Here is a 16,285-nt window from a genome sequence, read left to right as displayed (position 1 = left end):
ATACTGGGACAGTGAACTGCTCTGTTCAATCTAGTGTTTCTGGGTACAAACAAAAGATTCCTTTCAAGCCCCAAGTATAGATACATTTTTCTATTCTATATTTCAGTCCTTGCAAAAAAAAATCTTAGGATCAGGTGCTCCCAAAAGGATAGAAAAGATGAAATGCTTTTGCATTTCTCTACATTGATGAAGAGCTGTCGGTTGCAATCATGATTGGCACCCTTAACCTTTTTTGACCATCTCACTTTTAAAATCACATCTATTGTAGCAGATTTTTTTTTATTATCAGTAGACCTGCTTCCAACTTGCTTTTCTCGGCTTTTCTTAAGTAGTTCTTAGTTGGTGAAGAGAATAGGATTTATGCTAGTGATTAAAAAGCTCAAGATGGTACAGGTGGGTTCTGTGTACTATAGTAAAGAAAGGACCCTCTCTTGGGTTCATTGGCTGACTTGGCCTAAAAAAAATAATAATAATTTACTAAAAAAAATAGCTAAAGACATGTAATAAATCTGAATGTGTTATCCGGAATTCTTTTTTTTTACTTCAATTGTGAAAACTGTTTTTGTTATTTTATGATTTTTCTCTGAAAGAGGCATTTAAAATATTTGCCAATTTATTAAAACTTAAGGCTGGTTTCACTCGTCCGCATTTCTCTGGTACCAGAGATTTCCGTGTCCTGTGTGTGGCAACCGTGTGCTTCATCAGGATCACACGGACGGCGCCTGGCAATCAGCGATGCAGGTAGCACTTTTCCCAAGCGCCGGGTGCTAAACACTGCCCTCATCATGGTTTCTTGCCGGCGCTGCGATCAGCACCAGCAGGGACTGTGATGTGGGTAGTAGTAGTCTAATCCCGCAGTGTCCCCACCTGTAAAAATAAGAATAAAATAAAAAATCCATATTCTCGCCTCTCCTAGGTTTCCCCCGCTGTAATCCATGCGGACCGTGTATCCGCAAAAAAAACGGACTTGTCCCCATGTGGAGCACACGAATACACGGTCCGTGAAAACACACTGAGATGTGCACAGATCCATTCATTTGAATGAGTGTGTCAGTGTCTCCGGTACGTGTGGAAGCCATCACCACTCGTACCGTAGACACTGACCTGTGAAAGAGCCCTAACAAAGTGCATCATACCTTTTACATGCTCGCTAGCTGTCCCAATTTTGGTGCTTCATTTCTGGAAACCAGATCACAATAAGGTGTGATTTAGCAAAACCATTTCTTAAGTGGGTGTGCTTACATTTCTCAAATTTTGCCTTCTAATTATTGCTATGTATGCCTAAGGGTATGTGTACACGTTCTGGAGCCACTGCAGGTTTGTCTCTGCAGACTTATGCAGCGTCAAACCCGCAGCGGCCAGATGTTACAGCATAGTGGATGGGATTTGTAGAAAACCCATGTCCACTATGCGTCTCCATCCATCTGCGGCTCACCCGCGGAAACTTACATGCAGCGCGTCTTTAAAGACCGCAGCATGTCAATTTCTCTTGTGGGTCTGCATGCGGGCTTTCCCCATAGACTAACCTCTATGAGGAAAGTCCACAGGTGAAAAAATAAAAATGGCGCCGCTCATTTGCATAGATGAGCAGAAGCTGCCGGGGGCTCTTCCGAGCGTCTGGGCCGCAGGCTTGTACACATCATGGGCACATGCCCTAAAAGGTTAAAATCATGCACTGAGGATTAAAGTACGTAAATCAAACACCTTTTTTTATTATCGGTTGTATTGCTGTATAATTTTAATAATTTTGCATTTTTGCTCTTCACTTTAAAGGGTTTGGGTTCAAATGAATTGGGGGTGTAGCTGTAGTACCTGGCCACAGCTAGAGATCAGCGGACCCCTGGAAGTTCGGGTTCTGGTACCCGACCTAAACTTGAGTCTAAAGAACTGTACCCGAACTTGAATCTGAACCCGAACCAATTTGAAAACAATGGGTCGCCCTTGCTCTTTTTCGCCCTTGCTCTTTTTCGCCCTTGCTCTTTTTCGCCCTTGCTCTTTTTCGCCCTTGCTCTTTTTCGCCCTTGCTCTTTTTCGCCCTTGCTCTTTTTCGCCCTTGCTCTTTTTCGCCCTTGCTCTTTTTCGCCCTTGCTCTCTTTCGCCCTTGCTCTCTTTCGCCCTTGCTCTTTTTCGCCCTCGCTCTCTTTCGCCCTCGCTCTCTTTCGCCCTCGCTCTCTTTCGCCCTCGCTCTCTTTCGCCCTCGCTCTCTTTCGCCCTCGCTCTCTTTCGCCCTCGCTCTCTTTCGCCCTCGCTCTCTTTCGCCCTCGCTCTCTTTTGCCCTCGCTCTTTCTTTTTTGGCTTTTAAGAATCCAAAACATTTAAGCTTGAGTTCACTCACCTCTAGCGTCAGCCGCTATAGTTTTGACGGAGCTGCCGTGTTCCAGCCGCATCCGAGAACTTCCAGATGCTGCCAATAACAGCTGATACCCACCGATTTTAAGATATTAATGTCACATCCTATGGATAGGCCATCAGTAAAAAAATAAGTTGCCAATCTCTTTAGGTTAATTTTTTATAGAAAATGTTACTGGAGCAAATGAATGTAAGGAGTTTGGAGTGATGACTGTTGCATAGAATTAATTGGGAAGGGAACATAAGCTAGTTAGATGATGCAGGAATCTGCTAAAGTTCTATTCTATTAGGGTGAAACTGTTAGTAAATATTTACGAGCAGCATTTTGATAGATAATTTATAACCTGAATTTCAGCAAGGTATGTGGAGACACTGACTTTATCTCAATCTCATAGTCCACAAAGTAATTATGATGTACCTATGATTCTAACACAGTGGGGCAGGCTTGTGATTACTGTTGTCAGAGTTCCAGAAGTAAAAGAAAGCCGAAGATTCCAGCGGGAAAATATAGTAAATCAAATCCATTTTTATTAGACAAATCTTAAAAAGACGATGGCAATACATATCCAGCAGGCACACAGACACACCAACGCGTTTCAGCTTTATGAAGCCTTCCTTACTCAAGCCTTAATTACTTTTTAAGATTTGTCTAATAAAAATTGATTTTATTTACTATTTTTTCCCCTGGAATCTTCTGATCTCTCTTGCTATGTGACGCCTGGTTGAATCCCAGACCACTCCGTGCGGAAACCTCACTTGTGTCCAGTCTTCACATCTCCGGTGAGCTGACTTTCCCTCTTCCCCCTCACCTTCTACCTGCAGTTCCAGAAGTAGTTCCACCAAAATGCTGGTGCAAATCATTGAAAGCACTTTTGGTAATTTGCAGAAAATAGAATAGGTGTTGGCTACTTCATATACACTTTTTTGTTTTTAGGTGCAAGATAATGCTTTAAAGCATATGAATTTAAGAGGTTGTATTAAATATACACTGTGTGCTGAATTATTAGGCAAGTTGTATTTTAGAGGATTATTTATATTATTGATCAACAACTATGTTCTCAATCAACCCAAATATCCAAGCTTAATATTTTTGGAAGTTGGAGTGGGATTTTTTTTAGATTTGACTATCTTAGGGGATATCTGTTTGTGCAGGTAACTATTACTGTGCAGAATTATTAGGCAACTTAATAAAAACCAAATATAATCCCATCTCACTTGTTTATTTTCACCAGGTAAACCAATATCCGTGCACAAAATTTAGAAATAAACGTTTGACATGCAAAACCAAAAACCCAAAAAATTAGTGATCAGTATAGCCACCTTTCTTAATGATGACACTCAACAGCCTTCCATCCATAGATTCTGTCAGTTGCTTGATCTGTTTTCGATCAACATTGCGTGCAGCAGCCACCACAGCCTCCCAGACACTGTTCCGAGAGGTGTACTGTTTTCCCTCTCTGTAGATCTCACATTTTATGATTGACCACAGGTTCTCTATGGGGTTCAGATCAGGTGAACAAGGGGGCCATGTCATTTTTTTTTTCTTCTTTTAGACCTTTACTGGCCAGCCATGCTGTGGAGTAGTTGGATGCATGTGATGATTTTCATGCAGGACAATGCTCCATGTTTTTCTTGAACGATACCGACTTCTTCCTGTACCACTGCTTGAAGAAGTTGTCTTCCAGAAACTGGCAGTAGGTCTGGGAGTTGCGCTTCACTCCATCCTCAACCCGAAAAGGTCCCACAAGTTCATCTTTGATACCAGCCCATACCAGTACCACACCTCCACCTTGCTGGCGTCTGAGTCGGAGTGGAGCTCTCTGCCCTTTACTGATCCAGCCTCTGGCCCATCCATCTGGCCCATCAAGAGTCACTCTCATTTCATCAGTCCATAAAACCTTTGAAAAATCAGTCTTAAGATATTTCTTGGCCCATTCTTGACATTTTATCTTATGTTTCTTGTTCAAAGGTGGTTGTTTTTCAGCCTTCCTTACCTTGGCCATGTCCCTGAGTATTGCACACCTTGTGCTTTTTGATACTCCAGTAACGTTGCAGCTCTGAAATATGGCAAAACTGGTGGCGAATGGCATCTTGGCAGCTTCACGCTTGATTTTCCTCAATTCATGGGCAGTTATTTTGCGCCTTTTTTGGCCACACGCTTCTTGCGACCCTGTTGGCTATTTGCCATGAAACGCTTGATTGTTCGGTGATTACGCTTCAAAAGTTTGGAAATTTCAAGACTGCTGCATCCCTCTGCAAGACATCTCACAATTTTGGACTTTTCAGAGCCCGTTAAATCTCTCTTCTGACCCATTTTGCCAAAGGAAAGGAAGTTGCCTAATAATTAAGCAAACCTTATATAGGGTATTGATGTCATTAGTCAACACCCCTCCTCATTACAGAGATGCACATCACCAGATTTACTTAATTGGCAGTTGGCTCTCAAGCCTATGCAGCTTGGAGTAGGACAACATGTATAAAAACTATCATGTGATCAAAATACTGATTTGCCTAATAATTCTGCACACAGTGTATATTATACAGATATTATACATTAGATTCAAACAGCATTGCTGAAAAAATTTAATAACCATTATAATATTGAAATTGTTGTTTTATTTGAAACCACTAACAGTCTAATGTCTGAGAAACATCAGTCTCAATATTTAGCTTTTGAAACATTAACTGGGTAACCAACGCATCATACCTTTTATAACTGGGTAACCTATATATTCCCCACCAATCCTGCTACATATGGCTGATTAGTTTGGTGGACACTTATTTCCTATTTATCATTATTACAATTATAATAATATTGCACATATATGTGTGTAAAAAAAAAACAAACTTCTGTCCAGTCCCATGTTGCTGTCCCAGGAAACCTCAATTTTTACTTGCCCTAATTTGAGCTAAGCCCTGTGCCCCATTAATTAGTCACTCCCACAGCTGATCCTCCAGTAAAAATGCTTAGATGATCTTTGCATTATGCAGGAAAGTTTTACATTAATATATATTGCTGACAGTGTACCCAGTTAAATGGGCATTTTCAAATTATTAAATTGCTTTAATTCGTTAAACATGAAAATAAGCTTTTTGCAACTGACTTTCTTTTTCTATCTGCTTCTGCAATGACAGCTTTTATTTTACATGGGGTAGAGCTGGTTTCCATGGAGCTTGGCAACTAGTGCCTGCCCAGACCTTGTCTGAGAGTGTGCCGTAGTTGTATTGTAGGAGCAAGGTTAACTCCTAATATCCTTGCCACTTCTCTCCAGCTCATTGATTTTTATACAGCAGTTACTTGATCACCTTTTTCCCCCTACTGACAAGCTGCTGTTATAAATCCTGAAAAATCACCAGCCCAACAGTTTTTAAAGGTGCTCCAATGGCACTGAATGCCCAATATGGAAGCCCCTAGTATATTAAAGGGAAACTGTCTCTACATTATGCTGCTCTCAGATTAACTGGCAAAAACCTGGTGACAAACACTGATTACAGCAATGTGTCACTTATTGGGCTGCTTTAGGCTATGTGCCCACGATGCAGAAATGCTCAGGATTTTTTCCTGAGCGTTTCTGCATCTACCTGGCAGAAAAAAACGCATGCGGATTGTACGTGCGTTTTCCTGCCAGGGACATGCGGAAATGGAGCGTTATTCACTGACATTTCCGCATGCGGATTGACAAGCGCTTTCCAAGCGATTAGCATCACTTGGAAAGTGCTTGTGAAACTAGGACACACTATATAAATCCATGCATACGGCATGGATTTATATAGTGTGACCCGAGAGAGTGGTTAAAAATTTAAAAAAATAAATTTATACTTACCCTCCGATGGCCCCCGGTGTCCTGCTTTACACTCAGTTCTCTCTTGCCGACAGCGGTGGATTGAAAGACCTGCCGAGGTCAGCGTCGCGTGACCCGTCACATGACTCTGACGTCAGCGCAGGTCCTTCAATCCACCACGAAGTGCCGGGAAGCAAGGAGAAGCGTAGCGCGGGCCGCCAGAATGTAAGTATGCATTTATTTTTTATTTTTTTTGCAGATTTTTTAATGGTACCTGGGTGTGGATGAGACTGTCCTCTCCTCTACACCCGGGTACCATCCGCACATTAGAACGCGCCAATTACGCAAGTACAGATGCAGTCTTGCGGAATTGGCGCGTTCTAATGCAAGTCAATGGCGGCGAAAACGCAGCATTTCCGCAAAATAATTGGTAGTGCTGCGTTTTTTTTCCGCAATGATAATCCGCAGCAGAAATTTCCGCAGCATGGGCACAACACATGCGGATTATCATTGGGGGACATTGCTGCCCTTCTACCATGCTTTTTTAATGCGTTTCCACAGCTGCAAAAACGCTGCAGAAACGCATTAAAAACGCATCGTGGGCACACAGCCTTAAGTAGTTTTGCTAACCTCCTGCTGATATACTAGCCCTCTAATGATAAAATCACTATTTTATCTGTTGCCAGGTAGTCCTCCATATTCATGAATTTTATCTAACCCTGCCTATACCACTGACTGTCAACTTTCTGTGCACACTGTACATGGGCAGAAAGCTACCAATCATTGGTATTGACGGGGTTATATAGAACTCAACATTCAGAGAACCGTTTTATCTGATGCAGATCTAGCAATTATTTTATAAAAATGACAAACTGTAAGTGATAAATCACTGGAATCCAGGTCTGTGCCCCTACATTATGTTGCACTCGGATGGGTTAGCAAAAACCTGGTGACGGATTACCTTTTACATTGTTTTGCCTCTTCCTTGAACATTTGACTAAATCAAAACTTTTGTTTTCTTGGGGAAGTCTGGAGGGGTGACTGCTGTGAAATTAGCAATCATCCAGTTGAGTAGTTGGACATCCATGTTCACACAACCGTATAAAACAAATCGGCCGTTTCGTCCAAAGATTGTCATCCGTATGCAATCCGCTTTTTTTTGTTTATTTTTTTCTACAGCCACAGCCATTAATCATTTACAGGACCTTTTACAGTTTCCTATGTTACATTGCAATTCTGTTTCTGTAAAACTTGGAGCTATATTGTGGTATATATATATTTTTTTGTGCACCTAAGACTTGAATGGCCGAGGCTCATCCGATTTATGGAAGAAACTAGAGCATGCTGAGTTGTTTTTTTTTCACCCAGATTCAGTTAGTGAAAAAAATCTGAAATCTGCACTGCCCCATTGAATAACATTGGTCCGAGTGTAATCAGTTTCTTTAACTGATAGCATTTGGACTGAAAATATGTTCGCGTTAACAATCCGTCAAAATGACACTTGTTTGATATGTGATTTTTCAACTGATCAACTGACCAGGCAGGACCGAGATATTGTTGTAACGAAGTTTAAAGCCTTATTTGGATACAAAAAAGATTTCCCAAGTTTTAAACATCTCAAGGAGCACTGTGCAAGCGATCATATTGAAATGGAAGGAGTATCAGACCACTGCAAATCTACTAAGACCCCGCCGTCCCTATTAACTTTCATCTCGAACAAGGAGAAGACTGATCAGAGATGCAGCCAAAAGGCCCATGATCACTCTGGATGAACTGCAGAGATCTACAGCTGAGGTGGGAGAGTCTGTCCATAGGACAACAATTAGTCGTACACTGCACAAATCTTGCCTTTTATGGAAGAGTGGCAAGAAGAAAGGCATTTCTCAAAGATATCCATAAAAAATCTTGTTTTAAGTTTGCCACAAGCCACCTGGGAGACACACCAAACATGTGGAATAAGGTGCTCTGGTCAGATGAAACCAAAATCAAACTTTTTGGCCACAATGCAAAACGATGTTTGGCGTAAAAGCGACACAGCTCCTCACCCTCAAAACACCATCCCCACTGTCAAACATGGTGACAGCATCATGGTTTGGGACTGCTTTTCTTCAGCAGGGACAGGGAAGATGGTTAGAATTGATGGGAAGATGGACGGAGCCAAATACAGGACCATTCTGGAAGAAAACCTGTTGGGAGTTTGCAAAAGACCTGAGACTGGGACGGAGATTCATCTAACAACAAGACAATGATCCCAAACATAAAGCAAAATATACAATGGAATGATTAAAAAATACACGTATCCAGGTGTTAGAATGGCCAAGACCTGAATCCAATCGAGAATCTATGAAAAGAAATTAACTGCTTTTCACAAACGCCCTCCATCCAACCTCAATGAGCTCGAGCTGTTTTGCAAGGAAGAATGGGCAAGAATTTCAGCCTCTCAATGTACGAAACTGATAGAGACATACCCCAAGCGACTTGCAGCTGTAATCGCAGCAAAAGGTGGCGCTACAAAGTATTAACTCAGGGGGGCCGAATAATAGTGCACGCCCCACTTTTCAGTTTTTAATTTGTTAAAGCTTAAAATATCTAATAAATTTCGTTCCACTTCACGATTGTGTCCCACTTGTTGATTCTTCCCAAAAAATTAGAATTTTATATCTTTATGTTTGAAGCCAGAAATGTGGCAAAAGGTAGAAAAGTTCAAGGGGGCCAAATACTTTCACAGTGCACTGTAAATGCTGATCTGGATTGCCGATCCCTCTTAATCTATAAATTACCACTTCCTAATATACGATTTTAATGGAATGCAATCAATGCACAGGAAATGTTCGGCGTCCTTCCTCCAGTTCATCTTGCCTGCTCAGAGCATTAATCATGTCACAAGTCTTTATTCAAACAAACCCACAGAATTTTCAAACAGCTCTTCACTCTTCTACTTAACACGGATTTAATTGTCTCCTAATGTGTTTATCAACCTGTCATACTTGAGCAATGCCTCTGGTCTCCGTTTACCGAGGTTCTTCTTGCGTTATGCAAGCTACTCATTACAAGGCAAAGACACTGTTGAATGGAAGACTTGCAGTCATTGTTTCTTTTAAAAACTGACATCTTTTTGAAATTGCGATATGCACGCACAATTTATCTGAGGGACGTAGCATTGAAGTCGACACTCAAGGCTTGGCTTATTGTATCAGGTTTACTATTCATCGCAAGGCTCATTAGAAGCATTGCTGTGACATTTAACATAAAGTGCATTGTTTATATTGGCTTATATTTATCAAGCCTTTTGAGGATATGATTTGTGGTTATGTGCATATGCAGCAGAGAATGAATGTCATGGCTATCGTCCTAGTGCCTCATACATAAAACACGATACTTTTACATTTTAATGAATTTATGCGCTTCTTAGGGCACAGTCAGACGGCTGCATTACTGGCGCGAGGATAGCATCTCAATGCTCGAACTGTCCAGCGGTTCTCCTGACCGGAGCGTGACAGCATGATATGCAGCTGCCACGTTCAGGTCAGGAGAGCAGACTGCCAGTCCAAGGATTGCGACACTCACGTGATTAATACGGCCATCTGACTGCGCCCTTATAGTTATCCTGACTGTGTTTTCAGAGAAAACTTGCTTTCATAAGCTGGACTATGCTTCACATGTGACTAGTCCACGAGGCAGGTCTATGGCGCCTTCTACCTCCCCACTCCCCCAGACTGATAGGTCTTTCCCAATGCTGTCATTTTCATTGATACGATTTTGGGGTTCATATAATGTTTAGAAAACATGATTTTTTTGGGGAGGAGTTATGGCGCCTGAAAAATATCAAGATTGCCATAGTGTTTACCATTTGAATTTTATTTTAATTGTATGGTTTGATCAACTTTTTTGGGATGTGGTGAAACCAAGTTTTTTTTTTTTTTTCAGTTGATCTTTGTATTTGGAAAGGAGGGTTATTCAAAATTTCATGTTTTATATTTTTTAAAATATATATATATTTTTGTCCATCTGTGGGTTGTGAACCAATGTTCCAATGTTTGCTTTTGCGATATGTAGGTACTGAGGTAATAAAGTATATAGACACATTTAACCCCTTCACAACCTATAACGTATAGGTACGTCATACGTCGTGAATCCCCCTTTGATGGCGTTTCCAGCGCCGAGACCGCAGATTTTCAGGCACATGACAGCTGATTTGATCAGTTGTCATGTGCCCCTATCAAAATATAAAAAGAATTAATCCTATTGGTAAACGGCGTAACGAGGAAATAAATTTTAAATGCCAGAATTACATTTTTTTGGGGTCGTTGCAATATTGTAATAAAATGCAAAAACTTCGTATCTACCCCCAAAATGGTATCACTAGAAATGTCAGCTCGGCACGCAAAAAAATAAGCCCTCACTCAGCCCCATATCCCAAAAAATGGAGACTCTACGAGTCTCGGAAAATGGTGCCATTTTTTTTTTTTTAACATATTTAGTTTTTTTTTTACACACTTACAAAAACATGTATAAGTTCATTTTTATTTATTTGTAAACTCGTCATAACTTGGAGAATCATAATGGTAGGTTTTAGCATCTAGTGAACTTTGCAAAAAGAAAGTGTAATTCCACAATTGTGTTTTTTTACCATTTCACCGCACTTTAAAATTTTTTGCCCGTTTTCTAGTACACTATGGTAAAATCAGTGGTGTCATTCAAAAGTATAACTCGTCCCACAAAGTCCTCACACAGCCATATTGACTGAGAAATAAATAATTTATGGCTCTGGGAAGGAAAGCAAAAAACAAAAACTGAAAATCCAAGGTCATGATGGGGGGGTGGAGGAGGGTCTTCAGTAGACCCTCCAGCTGTATGTATCAGCTGTCTGATTCACTGTAAGGCTGTCTAGTACAGGTTTGCACTGTCTAAGAGTTACACGGCTGTAATAAATCAGCCCCATTATGTTTTTCCTGCAGTTTCACTTCAAGGAACTTGAGCATTTGCAGTGTGGTGACCACAGTGATAGTAGGTGATTCAATGGCTCCTTGAAGCGAGTCTCAATGGACTACACTTTTAACTACATATTGTCATCCTTATTTTCCTCAGTTCTTCGGCCTTTAGGTAACCTTACTGCTTAACGCTGCATTGTGGGCGATATCCAGTCCAGCTGATGAAATGGATTAATCACATAAATTCGGTGGATCCTGCTTATGATTTCCATTTAATTACCAGCCTGCAGGCGCACGGTCACACATGCCTGACTAAAGCCATTGTTTAGAATCAAAGTTGAACCCTTTACACTGACATCCTAGAACATAACAGGCCTTTTTTTCACGATCATATGTTTCCATATAAATATTTGTTATGGCTATACTGTACTGATCGTAACAGTATGTAAATTGTGAATATTATTATTTTTTTTTTTTTGGTCCAAATCGGTGAAAAAATGTCTTTCCTTATAATTTAACTAAAGACTAAGTCATTGTAACTGTATCTGATATAAATTTGCATTGTGTAAATTTAGATCCATGAGATTTACGAGCAAAATGGGAAAGCATGTGCAAGCAACTTTGAAAGGGGGGAGTATAATTGTCAGTAGAATGGAGGCCAGCTCTACAGAATTCTAAAGCTTCTTTGTAGACATTAGAAATTTGATTCTGTTGCATCCTGAAGGGTAACAGAGCAAAGCGTTGTGTGCCCCTCGGCCTCAAAGCTGTTATTAAATATTTTTGGAGTGTGCTAATCAGCGCTATAACTGCTGCAGACCATATCCAGACGCCAAACGTTTCTTCTTACAGCTGGTCGCTTGGATCACTTGAGTGTTAGATGTTTTTTTCTCTAAATTATGATTTTGTCATTTAATTGTCAACATGTAGGCAAGTTTGTCACTTCCCATCCACACGGTTATGTTAGTGAATTTATAATCGACTGGTAACGAAATATATTTTCTAAAATGTTTTTAGGACCTAGCACGAGAATTCTCCAATTTGTTCGTAATCGAAGGGAAATGGTGATATCCAATTTTTAATGCTCCTTTGCCAACTGGAATGCAGTTTAAGCTACCAACTTTTAATTAAACCCTTAACGGAACTGTCTAATTTTGGCACGAAAGTGTGCAGTCACTTTGTGACTGCAGACTTTTGAAACCTCGCAGAGCATGCGGTCAGGGTTTTCCGATGGCTGCAAGATCGTGCAGTCACTTGAGAGTAAGTATGTGAGACGCATACTCCCAGCCACATTCCGACTAGATGTTCACTGTCTCGCTCAATACAAGTGAATTAAGTGAGTCAATGCACGTCTAGTCAGAATGTGGCCGGAAGTATGCATATCACTTGTGGTCATGTGAATGTGTGATCTCACCGCCGGCATTGGAGAACCCTTACAGCATGTGCTACGAGGATTCACAACGTAATAAAAATAGTAGTAAAACTATATAGTAATGTTTATTGCTTTCAGAAACCATCTTTCCAATTTGTTTAGAAAGCCTGGATGATAGTTTAATAACCTTATGTTAATCACATCAGCGAAAGTTCACTCAATAGATAGGGTTTATAGAATTGTAATTATTGGCCATGCGGTTTTTAAAAAAATAAATAATTATCCAATAACCACTGACATGTTTTAAAAATTACATTCTAACTCACGGCTTGATTACAGGATACAGTTTGTGGAATTTCGATTGAGCGCTTCACTTTCTACAATTTTATTTCCTTTTTGTTAAGAAAATATGAGCATATTCTGCATCATTTTCGTGAGTGTACACCTACAGGTTGAGGCCACTAAGACGTAGCAGACTGCGTCTGAGTGTCCACCTCCTGTAGGTGGACTTTTCCGAAAAAAGTGCATGGCAGAGCTCACGTTCGCTCTGCCGTAACCAATACAGTCTATTGGTCCTGTCGTCGCATGCGTCCGGACCCTGTTTTGCCAGGGATTTCAGACGTGTGCCCCGACGGGGACACAAAGCAATGTGAAAGCACCCTTAGCCAATCTGTCTGCATTTAGGGGTGTGAAGGGAAACTAGAGGACTTGAAAATACAGGGAATAACGTATGAACTCATGTAGATCCTTCTGATGTTTGGACCCAAGAGCCCAGTGCTGCAAGGCAGCATTATGACTACTGAGCCACCAAAATCATCATTATCCTCTGCTGCTCCAGCACTGCCTCTTGCTGCCGTTCCGATCTTTGTTTTTTTTATTTTTACACAGAGCGAGTCTTTGGACTAAAATTAAAGATAAACACCTAAAACCCTTTTAATTTGAAAGATGGCCATAACTGCTGAAATGTAAAAAAAGGAAATATTGTGCATCTCTAAGCTCAAATATTTTCATTTAAAGGATCATCTGGACATCAGCTTGCCCATTGTAGCTTGATTCAATGTCTCAATATTTCTGCTACATAGTATTTTTGCAGTTAAGAAAATAATCACAAAATGCACAGATTCTGCTTTAAAAGTTTTGTATTGAAGTTGAGTTAATTGCTTTAGGATTTGCAATACATCATAATTAGTGGTTGAACGAATATGTAAATTTGACAGTTAAACAGGATGTAACCTACTGTCAGTCATTTCCATACATCAAAATAAAAACTTTTAATTAGTACTTTCTCATGTGAGTTACATACAACTTTAGAAGGCAATAGATTTATTGCCCATTTAATTTATAAAAATGAATGACAAAAACACCGACCGGTTTAACAAGAGCATTGCCTAGTTGACGAGCTTCATGTTCTACATGTAACTTTTTAGTGTACATTTTAAAGTGTACCTATCAGTTTCTTGAAAATGTAAAAGAATGCATAAAACTATATAACATGTTAGCACACTGCTGTTCTACTACATTTTATCCCTCCTTGTCCTTACACCTCCACCAGCTGTATGATCTTCTGGCAACACTGCCAGCAGTTTTCTCAAGAGCAGGGGGCATATACTATGCTTACGCTTTCCAGCACTGTGTGCTCCAACTTCCTTTCTTAGTTTTCAGTTCTCAGAACGCAGTGCTAATGTACTATGAGAAACAAAAAAGTCAAGTGGAATATAGGTGGGCAGAGAGATGACCGAGAAGGCTGAGATGAAAAGAGGAGAGAATAGAAGTGCTAATGTAGTATAAGAAACAAGTTTACAACTGAAAAATGTAGGGAGTTAGGTGGCAGACACCGCAAACATAAATGAGGATAGAAGGGGAGAGTAGAAGCGCTTATATGATTTGATAAGTGAGAAGACAAGTGAAAATAACAAGAAAATTCCTCAGGGCACATACTGACATGGGAAACATTAAACTCCTCCTTATCTGTGTTGTATAGAGCTCTCTGCAGCAATGAGGTTCTTGCACACTATCTGTATGACGCACTGTCTGTAAGCGAGCCGCTGGCAGAGGGGGCAGGGTTGTAAGGACACCCCCTCAGTTCCTGTTATCTTTCCTTCAACTGGCGATGGACACCTATTGGCCATAACTTTGTAGCGCTTTTAACAACACCACATAAAATAAGGTATATTATGCTTAGCTTCCACTTTGGCAATTTACTATGAAAATTCTGTTTGTTCAAATGACTTATTGAAGTGATTATTTAAAGAAAAGCTGTTACCAGAGTTATTCTGCACTAAGAAAGGTAGTGAAAGACTGTTTCTTCAATAATCTTGAGGTGGTCTACCTGTACCCCACCCCCACCCCATGCTGATTTACAGCTTTTTTTTCCTATGCACAGTATAGTAGAAAAAGCTGTCCGACCACTGTAGGAGCATAAGGATATACCATATCTCATGAATATCGAGAACTCTGCAGCACATGCATCAGATTGAAAGAACTCTCCTGCTTTGGCTCCTGCTGCATCTAATAATTACTACCATATTTTTTCAAATTGTCTCTTCAGAGAGGAAGATCTCTAGTGCCACCTATTGGAAGTAGCAATCCTAAAAGTCAATATCGACTCTCTAACGAGCCTTGCTGCATGACTTGGGATGAAAACCAAAATCTCAATTTGCAGACACTGTGTTTGAGTATTGTCCCTCTTCAGTGCAAAGTGTGAGATCTGGTTTGGCTGGGTGAGATACTTCCAAGGGGTAACATTTCTCCTTGCGGAGCGTGACATGACAATCCTGACCTGCCAAGGTGAGGAGACTTATAGGCCTTGAAGTTTTGGCTTTGTCATTTGGTAAGGCTCATTAGAGAGTCGATATTGACTTTTAAGATTGCTACTTCTAATAGGTGTCACTAAAGTTCTAACCCTCTTCCTCTCTCAAGAGAAAATTTGCATATTTCCCAGAGGAGTATTGAAGACTTAAGTCTCCTCACCTTGGCATGTCAAGCTTGTCATGTCACTCTACGCAAGGAGAAACGTTACCCCTTTGTTACAGTTTTTATTAAAACTTTTACATCAACAAAGTAAGTGACCCATTGATGGAATTGAGGTGTTAAGTAATACTTAATGCTGTCTTCAGATTGGGCAACATAAACCTGGTGACCGTTCCCTTGGGAAAAATAAATGTATGTGATGGACTTTTACTCATAGATTTTTTTTTTGAAGACTGAATGCTAAATTGATTGAGGTTGCGCCTTTTTTGTCTAGGTCTTGTTTTTTTTCACCCATTTTTCTCTTGTGCTTTATTATTTATTTTTTAAAGTATTTTATATCCTCTCCTTTTTGTCATTGTGGGTGAGATTTGGTGTTTGCATGTGAACAACTCTGCCCCACTACACATCACCGGTTGGTAACTGGTGCACACACACATGTAGCAGCCCTGGTGCACGTATAGTTGTAGGAAATTTGGAATGGACGGATGAAGCACAAGAATTGGCTGGAGATCTGCGTAGGTGCTCCCTGATTTACATTGACATAAACCTTGCCAATGCTCCTTTTATCATGGGGATTAGGCATACTCTCAGTGATGTAGCTCTTGTGCTCCTCTCCTGCTCCAGTGAAAGTGTCAGTGATGGGATACTCGCCTCAGGCTGCCCTGAAACTCTGCATTAAGTAATTATCTTGTCTCATAAAGCTGCAGGTATGTGCCTCATAATTAATCAGGTGCCTCCCACTTCACCCAACCCCTCATCAAGGCTGGCATGAAAAAGATGAATCTGGGCCAATATCTGGGGGTATAAAAATCTTGGACATGTGAACTACCCAATAGACTATAAATGTGGATTTTGTGTGATGGGCAGTTAGTGAACAGAGGGGT

The 16,285-nt window shown here is 40.5% G+C and overlaps 1 protein-coding gene across 3 annotated transcripts in view; it reads left to right on the top strand.

The window, feature by feature from the left end:
- MACROD2 (mono-ADP ribosylhydrolase 2) overlaps window positions 1-16,285 on the top strand; it is a 2,798,553-nt gene that overhangs the window by 320,290 nt on the left and 2,461,978 nt on the right. The window lies entirely within an intron of this gene.

The sequence above is a fragment of the Phyllobates terribilis genome, unplaced genomic scaffold (assembly GCF_046119375.1).
Source record: "Phyllobates terribilis strain yellow unplaced genomic scaffold, ASM4611937v1 Scaffold_3__8_contigs__length_932513732, whole genome shotgun sequence".
Taxonomy (NCBI): domain Eukaryota; kingdom Metazoa; phylum Chordata; class Amphibia; order Anura; family Dendrobatidae; genus Phyllobates; species Phyllobates terribilis.
The sequence above is the reverse complement of the archived record's forward strand: the minus strand, read 5'-3'. Positions and strand labels throughout refer to the sequence as shown.